General features: G+C 44.9%; 1 protein-coding gene across 1 annotated transcript in view; it reads right to left on the reverse strand.

Moving 5' to 3' along the window:
* Nucleotides 1-12,184, reverse strand: part of RSPH14 (radial spoke head 14 homolog) — a 224,302-nt gene that overhangs the window by 199,072 nt on the left and 13,046 nt on the right. The window lies entirely within an intron of this gene.

Consider the following 12,184-nt stretch of genomic DNA (forward strand, 5'->3'; position numbering starts at 1 on the left):
TTCCCAGCAGGACTTTCTCTTGAAATGGGTCCTTAAGGAGGATGAGAGAGAGATGGCGAGGTGGCCTGATGCAGAACTGGATGGAATATCTGTCGCTGATGATGTCTAGTAACCACTGTTGGAAGTAATCTTGCATCAGATTCTATAAGAGGAGAGATAAAGTCCAAAGGGAGCAGATGAGGGAGGATGGACATGAGATGTGGTGCTGTAAAAGGATCGGTTCATTACTGGCATCTCCTTGGGGCAGGGTGTGTTGTGGCAGATCTCTCTCCACTGGGGTCTGTTGTTGCAGGCTGCTCTCCGGCCAGGTCACTTCAAAGTCCCTCTCCTTTTGGTATAATCCATAAACAAAAAGCAAAGGGAATTAACACAAATAAACTGAGTTAGTAACAGAGAGAGGGGAATGACTCTCTCTCGGGGTGTATCAGGGTCAGGCCTTCCCTTCCCTCAGGGAGGGACTTTCAGGCAGTGGTTGTCAGGGAAGTTCCTGTCTTCAGTCAGCCCTTTCTCAGGAGCTGAGGGTTGAAGTTTGCTCTCTTCCCTGGTCTGCTCACAAGTGAGCTGTTCAGCTTCTCTTTTAAACTCCTTCTCCAGACTGTGCATGTCTTGCAGGTGTGGCCAGATGGAGCTGGTTGAGCTAAGAGCAGCTCCTTAACCCCTTGTGGTCCCCTGTGGGGTTTGTGTACCCCATCAGAGATGCAAATCAGTGTATAGCACTCAATTATATCAAAATAGATGTTTGGGGGCTGCTGCTAAGGGCTATGAGAACATGCAATGAGGAATCATGCTCTTATAATGCTGAGGTTGTTTGCAGTAGTAGGTTTAGGGAGAGGATTCTACCACCTCTGGGACTACATCCCTTGGTGTTAAGGAAGTCTGTTTCTGCAAGTGGAGTGACAGGTAGGAGAACCTCCTCTCAGCTGAGTAAGAGGACTGTGTTAGTTCCAGGAAGTGGGCAGCGGCCTTAGTGACCTTTGATCTTCTTCAGGGTCACCTCCTTTTTTATGCTTAAAAGGCCATTGCCCCCAGATGAAATGTTTTAAATTTTCCATGATAGTCAAATGTGAGACCGGAGGATCTAAGCCAGGAGTACCTCCTAAGAGCCACTCCTGTAGCCATTGGCCTTGCACTGGTGTCTGAGGCATTATATGCTTCTCTTAGAGAGTGTCAGCAAGCATACAACTGTGACACCCTGACACCCCAATATTCACCACTGTCATGTAATTAGGATACTCTTATACAAAGTATGCCTTGTGAGGTGTCATTCTAAAAGTCTTCATCTGCTAGACAGTAATATCTCATTGGATTGTATATGCTATTTATGTATGTGAAGTTCTGAAGTGTGGCTATGTATGTGGTGCTGAAACATGACCTGAAGTTGAGAACACCCACAACCAGCCTTTCAGGTAGGACAGTAAAAGGACCAAACAATGTTAATGGCTTATTGAGGAAATGCACACAAGCACAAGGATTACTCCAGGAACTGTGTACAATAGAAACCTCTCAGAGATAGCACTACACAATGGGAACTGTTTGACCCAGGACACAGCAAAAGAGCTTTCCCGCAAGTGGGGAGAGGATATAAAAGGGGGAAAATGACATCATGGGGGCACCTCACTCTCCCTATAACAACACACCTGGAAACACCTGAGGAACAAAGACTGAACTGTGGGAAGTGATTGATGGTTCCAGGCTGGAAGGATTTTTAGCCTGTGTATGAAAACCTGGGAAAGCCAAGGCAACTTGTGCTTAAGAATCTGCTAGCCTGTTTATCACTCAGGGTGAGAATTTGCTAATTCATATCCTACCTATCTGTTGTGTTAAGCTCAGTTTGCGGTTTTTGTTTAATTACTAAGGTAATCTGTTTTGATCTGTTTGCTATCACTTATAATCACTGAACATCTATCTTTTGTAGTTAATAAACTTGTCTTGGTTTGTCTCTAAAACCAGTGTGGAACTCCTACTTGGAGCAGAAAGCTGTTGCATATCTCTCTCCACACTGAGGGAGAGGGAGAATTTTATGATCTTATGCTATATAGTTCACTGTGCAGTGCAAGACGATACAATTTTGGGTTTACACTCCAGAAGAGGTGTGCACTTGTGTGCTGGGCAATTCCTTAGCTGAGCTCTTCCATGCAGAGCTGATCTCAGCATCTGTGTGAATATAACTGCAACTGGGTGTGTCTCTACCTGTATGTGTGCTGGAAGGGGGCTTGAGAGCCTGTCACAGTAGCACAGAGTAAGGGGAACCCAGGCTGGTGGAACAGGCAGGCTCAATGGTATCCAAGTTCTAAGTGGGACATCGGAGGGAACCCATCACAATGACCTTTGGCGACCAGGGTCTTGCCTGCTTTCTTCTGTTCCTCTGGCAAGGAATCTGAGAGTCATACATTCTAATGCCAGAAGGGACCACTGTGATCCTCTTGTTTGTATAGTACAGGCCATAGAACTTCGCAAAATAATTCCTAGAGTGAATCTTTTTAAAAAACTTCCAATCTGGATTTTAAAATTGCCAGTGATAAAGAATCCATCACAACCCTTGGAAACTTGGTGATTACACTCACTGTTAAAAATGTATGCCTCATTTCCAGTTTGAATTTGTCTACCTTCAACTTCCAGCCATTGGATCGTGTTATACGATTCAAAGAGACCATTATTAAATATTTGTTCCCCATGTAGATTCTTATAGACTGTAATTAAGTCATCCCTTATCCTTCTCTTTGTTAAGTTAAATAGACTAAGTCCGTGAGTCTGTCACTATAAGGCATATTTTCTAATCCTTTAATCATTCTCATGGCTCTTCCCTGAACCCTCTCCAATTTATCAACATCCTTCTTGAATTATGGACACCAGAACTGGGCACGGTATTCCAGCAGCAGTCGCACCAGTGTCAAATACAGAGGTAAAATAATCTCTCGTCTCTGACTCAAGAATCCTCTGTTTATGCAGCCAAGGATTGCCTTAGTCCTTTTGGCCAGAGCATCACACTTTGAGCCCATGTTCAGCTCATATCTACCCTGACCCCCAAATCTTTTTCAGAGTCACTGCTTCCCAGAATGGAGCCCCCTGCATCCTGTAAGTATGGCCTACATTCTTTGTTCCTAGACATATGCATTTACATTTAGCTGTATTAAAACACATATTGTTTGCTTGCACCCAGCATACCAAGTGATCCAGATCGCTCTGTATCAGTGACCTGTCCTCTTCATTATTTACCATTTCCCCAATTTTTGTGTTATCTACAAACTTTATCAATGATGACTTTATGTTTTTTTCCAGGTCATTGATAAATATGTTAATAGTGTAGGGCCAAGAACTGATCTGTGCAGGACTCCACTATAAACACCCTCCACTCGGTGATGATTCTCCATTTACATTTTGATACTTGTCAGTTAATCATCTTTTAATCCATTTAATCTGTGCCACACTATTTTTACTTGTTCAAGTTGTTTAATCAAAATGCGATGTAGTACCATGTCAAATGGCTTACAGAAGTCTAAGTACATTACGTAACACTATTATCTTTAATAAACTTGCAAACAAACTTGTATGCCCATCAAAAAGATATCACGTTTGACTATATCTATTTTTCATAACCCCATGTTGATTGGCTTTAATTATATTATCCTCTTTTATTCTTTATTAACAGAGGCCTGCATCATCATGCCCAGGATTGATGTCAGACTGACAAACTTAAAATTACCTGGGTCATCCAGTTTGCCCTTTGTAAAAGCTGGCACATTAGCTTTCTTCCAGTCTTCTAGAATTTCCCCAGTGTTCCAAGGTTTATTGAAAGCCAGTATTAACAGTCCAGCAACCAACTCAGCCTGCTCTTTTAAAACTCTTGGATGCAAGTTATCTGGACCTGCTGATTTTAAAATGTCTGTCTTTAGTAGCTGCTGATTAACATACGCCTGAGATACTAATGGAATGGAAAGAGAGTTATCATCATCATATGATATGACTACATCCTCTGTTTTTTACAGAAGAGAATACAAATACAGGGATCCTGGCATCCCAGAAAACAAACTGTAGTGAGACAATTGCCTGATAGTTGACCATCTGAAGGCTTATTGACTAAGAGCTGCCAAATGCACTTAGTTTATGTTCCTCTCTGTCAGAAGAAGTCGAATGAAACATTTTGTTGCCCCGACTCTCTCTTGTGCTGCAGGCATCACCATGATGTTAGTTGGAGAATTTTGTATGTCCCTCAACTGACACAGGAGACCACAACTGGGTAAGATAAGAGAAGAAAGGGGAAATAGACAGATATCCTTACCTGGATTGGGATAGCCAGAGCTAAGAGGCAGAGCCAAATTCTCCATGGTCTGCATTTGAGATATGTCAAATAGGGAATTAGATTTTTCCAGTGCTTTGACCCTTGTTTGCAGTTGGAGAGTATTTGCAGTTGTTCCATTTGCTCCTGAAAATATCTTTGATCATCAGGATGATAAACAGATGAAGCACTACTCTGTTTTTCTGCTGTGGAGCTCTGTACTTTCCTCCAAAGGTAACTTGTATGGTTTCTCTGAAGCCTCATTCCATTCCTTAAATATAGGCAGATCCCCCTGCATATGTAAGGGATCTGGTGCCAGTAAGGAAGGTTGTACTGGCACCAGATGAAGAATAGGCTCTGGTTGAGGGCATTGGTACCAAAAGGATTATGGGCACTGCCACCAAAGTGGCCTTCCAAAATGGCCTTCATGGAGTCCTCTATGTAGAGCCACAAGCGTAACACAAGAGGGCCCTGCATGATATCATTCCATGCCGCCTGGATTTGAGGCAACGAAAGAAGTCCAATATCTCAAGGTCAGTGGTGCCAGGTGAAGGTAAACACTTAGGTGGGTGCTTCCTGCATCAGCATCAAGGCTATTGAGGCCTTTACAGGCAGTGGTGGTTTGGTCTTCAGTGCTGCTTTTGATTTAACTGGTGCTGGATGAGAGCTTCACTCCCAGCATAAGGCATAGGATATTCCAGTCTTGAACCCATAATAGAAGATGGCCAGAGAAGCAAAGTGAGCCTGGGGTCATGTGTCAGAGGACCTCAACACAGAGTCTGGTTTTAATTCCCTGAATGGGCCCACTGGAGTATCAGGATGCAGGCATCAAGAAGCTAGATGAGCCTGGAGCCCCACGTGTTTCTCCCTTCCACCATGAGAAGTGAGGGCACAGCAAAACATTGCTTTATTGAGAGGGTCTTGCCCAGACATACAAGACACTAGAGTTGCGCGTTGGTCTCCAGTACAATTGATGGGCACAGGATGCACCTTCTGAAAACACTTATGGGGCTCTGGGTCTGACATGGTCCCGGTAAGGGGCCAAAGTCTCTCAGGACAAGGAAAGGGATATCCTCACTAAACTATCCTAAATTATTATTTATAAGAAAATCTTAAACTAGGCTAAGGGAAGGTCTCATCTGTGGACATGAAGATGAATTCCATTTGCTCTCTGTTTTGGCAGGGGATGTACTCCCTTATACAGAATAGGGTGAAGAAGTCACCTTGTCATGAGATCTCTGTCATTCCCAATAGTCATGGCTTTTCACAGTAGTTCTGCAGTTCGACTCCAGGAGTATCATATCCCAGAAATAGTAATGCATGGAGGCCCTTGAAGAAGAATGTATTTAATCCTAAATTATTGATATGTACTCTCAACATTAAAATAATCTTAACTAAGTTTTTGTCCGGGGTATATGTTAAAGGGAAGATGTTCAAAGGCAGAAAGAGCAATTAGATGCCCCACTCCCAATGAAAGTCAATGAGAGTAGATTGCCTAATATGTTTGAAAATCTACCCCTAAATATATACTGGTAAGTATAAAAAACCTCATACATCTCCACATATATTTCAGTATACTTGTATCCAAATTCCAAACAATATGTGGCATCTATATCCCATTAATATACCGTGAAAGCAAAAATATGCAAAATTCTGCATACTTTTTCTACTTATACTACTACATTTTTAAGAATCCAGACTCACTATCCTGAGGAAAGTAAAAGGCTTCTTCTGGAGTATCAGATGTAAGTACCTTAATAATATGCACAGAAAAAAAGAATTCTACAGGAACTATTTAACATTCACCAGCACCTGCAAGATTAATCACATACTGCCACTTACTGGTAAGAAATTGAGAAGACTTCATAATAATGCACCAGAAAGTGCTAAAAGCAGAGTGTCTCTGTAACTTGGAGAGAAAAAGAAAGTTTCAGATTGATAGGTCAAGCAAACGTCAAATGTGATGAGTCAAGATGAAGGAACAGAGATGAGGATAACACTGGAAAGACAGATGAGTAAGCAGGGGAATGGGGGGCTATCAGGTCAGAGAAACAGCGTGGAATGAGTTCACATGGAGTTTTGAAAACCAGCAAGTCACTTTTTAATTGGATTCAGATATGGATAGGAAGCCAGTGAAGGTGAGAAATGATGTGGTTGATATAGTCTCATTTCCTGAAGGAAGAAAGCAGTCATGGCATGGCATTCTGGACTCCTTGAAGTTTATAAGGTAGTGATTCAGGAAAACTATAAAAGACAGAAATGCAATAGTCAAGATGTGAAGTGATAGAAGCATGAATAAGGATTTCAGCAGAGAACAGGGTCAAGATAAGGACAAATTCTTGCAATGTTCCAGAAGAGGTAATGGACAGGCTTATTTATAGATAAGGGAGTTATGGGAGACAAAAGTAAGTTCAGGGTCAAAGCTGACATCAGGCAAGATTAAGATGTAGAACTAACACCTGAGTTAACCCTACTGAGACAGGTTTCAGAGTAGCAGCTGTGTTAGTCTGTATTCGCAAAAAGAAAAGGAGTACTTGTGGCACCTTAGAGACTAACCAATTTATTTGAGCATAAGCTTTCGTGAGCTACAGCTCACTTCATCGGACACATTCAGTGGAAAATACAGTGGGGAGATTTTTATATACACAGAGAACATGAAACAGTGGGTGTTACCATACACACTGTAAGGAGAGTGATCACTTAAGATGAGCTATTACCACCAGGAGAGCGGGGTGGGGAGGAGGGAGAAAACCTTTTGTAGTGATAATCAAGGTGGGCCATTTCCAGCAGTTGACAAGAACGTCTGAGGAACAGTGGGGGGCGGGGGGGGGAATAGTTTTACTTTGTGTAATGACACATCCACTCCCAGTCTCTATTCAAGCCTAAATTAATTGTATCCAGTTTGCAAATTAATTCCAATTCATCAGTCTCTCGTTGGAGTCTGTTTTTGAAGTTTTTTTGTTGAAGAATTGCCACTTTTAGGTCTGTAATTGAGTGACCAGAGAGATTGAAGTGTTCTCTGACTGGTTTTTGAACTACGGAGACAGTGGGTCTATATACGTATCTGTCTAAAGATTTATTTGGCTCACCAAATGGAAAATTCCAATGTTTTAAGGGTTAGGGAGAATGATAGCAGAGTTGGAGACATGGGACATCAAAGGGCTAGATTCATTCAAGTTGTTTGCAGGAAGGTATTCCTCATACCTCCATGGGCCGTGGGAGATTTAAGGGAGGTGATGTTACAGTTCCCTCAAGGTTTCTGCTAGGCAAAGTCAGCTTCAAATTGCTATCAGGGCTCTGCCACCTGAGGCTTCTCAAGTAATGTGCCAACTCACTGCATCCCCCAGCCACCCTGACCAGTCACCATTCCTGGAGACTGCCACCCATTTTTGCATAGCAGTAGCCCCCCAAGTCCTCCTGATAGACAAAGGTTGCAGCCACTTTCTATCACCACAACCTCCTCACAACAAACTTTCTGCCTTAGGAGTCATATACCAATATTTAGACCAGCAGAAGATAGCAAAGACCCTGTCTTAATCTCAGCCAAGAGCTCTTTACCCAGAATAACATTAGTCTTTGAAACATTTAATAGCAAGAAGTTAAGAGTTAGCTAGGAGATGAAAGTAAAAATTTTGAGGCACTCCACAACAAAAGAAATGGAGTTTCTAACAGAAAGATTAGAGTTCAGTTAGAGGGGTATGGTTCAAACAAACCATAAGAAGACAGTGCTGGAGACAGCAACTTTTTGCTTGAAAAATGTATGTCAAATCCAGCTTTTCTCACACATGCAAATAGCCCCATTGCAGTCAGTTTGACTTTACTCGCACATGTAAAATGAGCAGAATTTGGCCCAAAGTGATACATAGCATGATTGGACCAAGTGTAACAGAAATGGGTGGAAGTGTTCAAAATACTAACAACATACAACAGTAACACAAACTTTTTTTTTTTTAAAAAAAAAAAGACCTCTGCGATTTGGTCCCTGATAAGGCAATTCTGCCTCCTCCTTTCAACTGAACTTGCAATGAGGGCACATGACAATTTTGTGCAAGGATGTTTACTGCCTAACTAACAGGTTTCAGAGTAACAGCCGTGTTAGTCTGTATTCGCAAAAAGAAAAGGAGTACTTGTGGCCTTTTCTTACTGCCTAACTAAGTAATTTTCACAACTATGTAAATCTGTTGTTTCCTCAATATTAACTGTTGTGAGTCTTTCAGTAGAAAAAAAGGTAACAAATGTTCAAAGAATCTATTTGAGAAAATCTAATGAGAAAAGATTTCACAGTTTAGATAGTGTGACGGGGTGGATTAGGCCCTCAGGCCCCCTGGTGGATGTCTTGCCACACCCCACCCCAGAAAAGGGTAGTGGAGAGGGTCCTCTAAGCTCCCTAGAGTGACTGCATGGGATGCAGCCAATCAGAAAAGAGGCTGCAGGGAGCAGCCAGTCAGGGCCCAGCAGTCCTGTGTAAAAGCTGCTGCTGGGCCAGACTGAGTTCAGTCTGCTGGCACAGAATGGGAGAGTGAAAGGTGCTCCTGGCTGGCTGCAGTGGCTGAAAGGGCTGGACAGATCAGTTGTTGGTAGGGACTGGGGGGGTATGAGAATAGCTTCTGGGGGGCTGCTGGAACTAAGCAGTTAGTTATTGGCAGGGACTGGAGGAAAGAGGAAGGAGATGCTGGCTGCTGGGACTCAACTAAGATGGGCTATGGGGAAGTGGCCCAGGGAAATGTAGAGCAGCAATTAGTAAAGGGATGCAGCATGTGGCTGCTACCTATAGGGTCCCTGGGCTGGGGCCTGGAGCAATGAGTGGGACCAGATCCTCCCCCCATCAGCACTGGGGGGAAGTGGATACACCCTAAGGAAGGGAATTAGAACTGTGGCAGCCCAGAGAAGGCGGCTGCACTGGGACTGACTCAGCGGGGAGCTGTGGTCCGTGAACTGAGCCCAAGAGGGGTGGCTCAGCAGGAAGGCTGGGGTCACTGAGGACTCAAGTAGAGGCAAGGTGTCCCCAGGGAAGAAGCCCTCTGGGTGCTGCTCAGTACCTGCGTAGGAACCTTGCAAACTAGCTGGACCAATCAAGGGTACTGTAATGGGCCCTGTTGGACTGCTTAAAGACTGAGACTAGGAAGGGCTACAGGAAGATGCACCACCTGAGGGGGTACTGCAATAGGCCCCTGTTGGACTAATTAAGGGCCTCAGCCCAGGGAGGTCCCTTAGGTTGATGCTACAGGCCCTGTTGGACTGTTAGAAGACTGAGCCCAGGGAGGGCTGCAGGACATTTTGGACTGTACAGTGGAAGGGGTTAGTTTGTTTCGCACATGGACTGTGTGTGACTTGGCTGGAGGGCTGAGTCACTGAAGACCTGTCTGACAAGCGCAGCAGCTGACAGGGGGTACTGTGAGCGGAGAAAAAACTGCAGGCACGCGCACACTTGACCAAAGGGTGCTTGCGTGAGGTGAGTGTATCCCATTACAGATAGCTATTATTCTCCCCATATAAAATATGGCTGTAGCTTCTCTATCTTATTTTCACACCTGCTCTTTTGAGAACTCCAGTATTTTTCAATGTAACTAGTGTGACAAAGCTCTGTCCTTGCCTCCGTGGGTCCTGCGTTTCCTGGCAGATTTCGCTAGCCTCAGAGGCTCACTGTGACCCTCCACGTAACCCTTCTTTCTCTAGAGACAAGGGTCACAGTCTACTGAGCCATTTTCATCATAAGCCAGCAAGGGAGGTGAGGAGAAGTTATCCTTCCTTGCACAGTCTCTGTTGTCTCCCAGTCTCAGTGATTAAATAGGGGGCAAAGGTGGGGGGGGGAGCCTGGGCCCACCCTCTACTCCAGGCTCCAGCCCAGGCACCCTAATAGTATCAGCTATGGTAGCTGACCTTTTAGAAACATGACATGTACAATCCCTGGGCTACTTCCCCCACAGCAGCCCTCACTTCCTCAAGCTCCACTTCACTCTTACCTCAGGGCCTCCTTCCTTGTGCCTGATATGGTGTGTACTACTCAGCCTCTCCAACAGCGCAACTTCCTCCCACAGCTCCTGACATGCTCACCCACCTGACTGACTGAGAGGCTTTTAACTAGTTTCAGCCAGCCCCTGATTGGCTTCAGGTGTCCCAATCAATCTAGCCTTCTCCCTGCCTTCTGGAAAGTTCTTAATTGGCCCCAGGTGTCTTAATTGACCTGGAGCAGCTGCCATTTGATTTAACCTGGTACCAGGGATTTGTTTAGCCTTGAGCTAATATATCTATCTCCCACTACTTTTCTATAGCCATGTGGCCTTGCCCCATCACATATCCACCCCCCCCAACACCATAGAGTTGGGCAACTTGGGACGCCAGGCAGTATGCTCATGACAGACCATCAGCGTTGCCATGGTGGCATCCAGCCCTGTGCCGTATGTGGAACTGGAAGGATTGGAGGGATAAGAACCACCTGGTGACCCTTGCATTCTTTTCCTTATTCCACTGGAGGGGTGCATGGTCCATCACAAGAGTAAATCGCCGGCCAAAGAGGTAATAATGCAGTGTCTCCATAGCCCATTTGACAGCAAAGCATTCTCTCTCGACTACTGCGTATTTCTGTTCTCTTGGGAGAAGCTTTCTGCTTAGGTAGAGGATCGGGTGTTCCTCTTCTCCCACCATTTGCGACAGAACTGCTCCCAACTCCACCTCGGAAGCGTCTGTTTGTAAAATAAATTCCCTGTTAAAGTCAAGGGCTATGAGTACGGGGTCATTACAGAGGGCCGTCCGGAGGTCTGTAAATGCCCCCTCTGCTGCGTTGGTCCACTTTACCATGTCTGGACCTCAGGCCTTCACCAGATCTGTTAGGGGACTTGCCCTAGTGGCGAAGTGGGGAATAAACAGTCAGTAGTAGCCTACCACACCTAGGAACGCACGGACCTGCTTCTTTCTGGTCGGCTGAGGCCAGTTTTGAATTGCCTCTAGCTTATTCGTTTGGGGCTTCACTATGCCCCTTCCCACAATATATCCCAGGTACCTAGCCTCTGCTAGCCCTATGGCGCATTTAGCGGGATTAGCAGTGAGGCGAGCCCGCCTTAAGTTGCGCAGTACTGCCTCAACTTTCTCCAAGTGGGTTCCCCAGTCTGGCGTATAAATGATGAGATCATCTAGGTATGCAGCTGCAGCAGCTTATCCATGAGGCACTGGAATGTGGCTGGGGACCCATGTAGCCCAAAAGGGAGCACAGTGTACTGGAATAGCCCATCCGGGGTGGAGAATGCTGTCTTTTCTTTAGCTTCTTTGGTCAGAGGAATCTGCCAGTACACTTTTGTCAGATCCAGTGTAGTCAAGAATCGGGCACTACCCAGTCGGTCAACCAGTTCGTCGATGCGCGGAATGGGGTATGCATCAAACTGGGATATTTCATTCAGTCGGCGAAAGTTATTACAGAATCTCATGGTACCGTCAGGTTTAGGCACTAGAACAATTGGACTGGACCACTGACTGTAAGATTCTTCAATACCCCTAATTCTAACATTTTTTTTACTTCGGCCTTGATTTCTTCTCTTTTGGCTGCTGGGATTCGGTAGGGTCTCAATGTTACCTTGGCTCCAGGGATCGTGCGGATATGGTGATAGGTCTCAGTCGTCCGCCCTGGTTTTGTAGAGAACACATCTTGGTTGCGATTAATCATGTCGGCTGCCTCGATCTTTTGGCTCGGCGTCAAATCGGATGATATCCTCACTTGCTCATGTAAGTTATCCTCCTGGGGAACGGTCTCCTGCATGACTAAGCATGCCTCTCGATCGTGCCAAGGTTTTAGAAGATTGATGTGGTAAATTTGCTCCGATTTCCAGCAGCCTGGCTGCCACACCTTATAGTTCAGCTCTCCCACGGCTTCAATTATTTTGTAGGGTCCCTGCCACTGGGCCAACAGCTTACTTT

The sequence above is a fragment of the Caretta caretta genome, chromosome 15 (genome assembly GCF_965140235.1).
Source record: "Caretta caretta isolate rCarCar2 chromosome 15, rCarCar1.hap1, whole genome shotgun sequence".
NCBI classification, from domain to species: Eukaryota; Metazoa; Chordata; order Testudines; family Cheloniidae; genus Caretta; species Caretta caretta.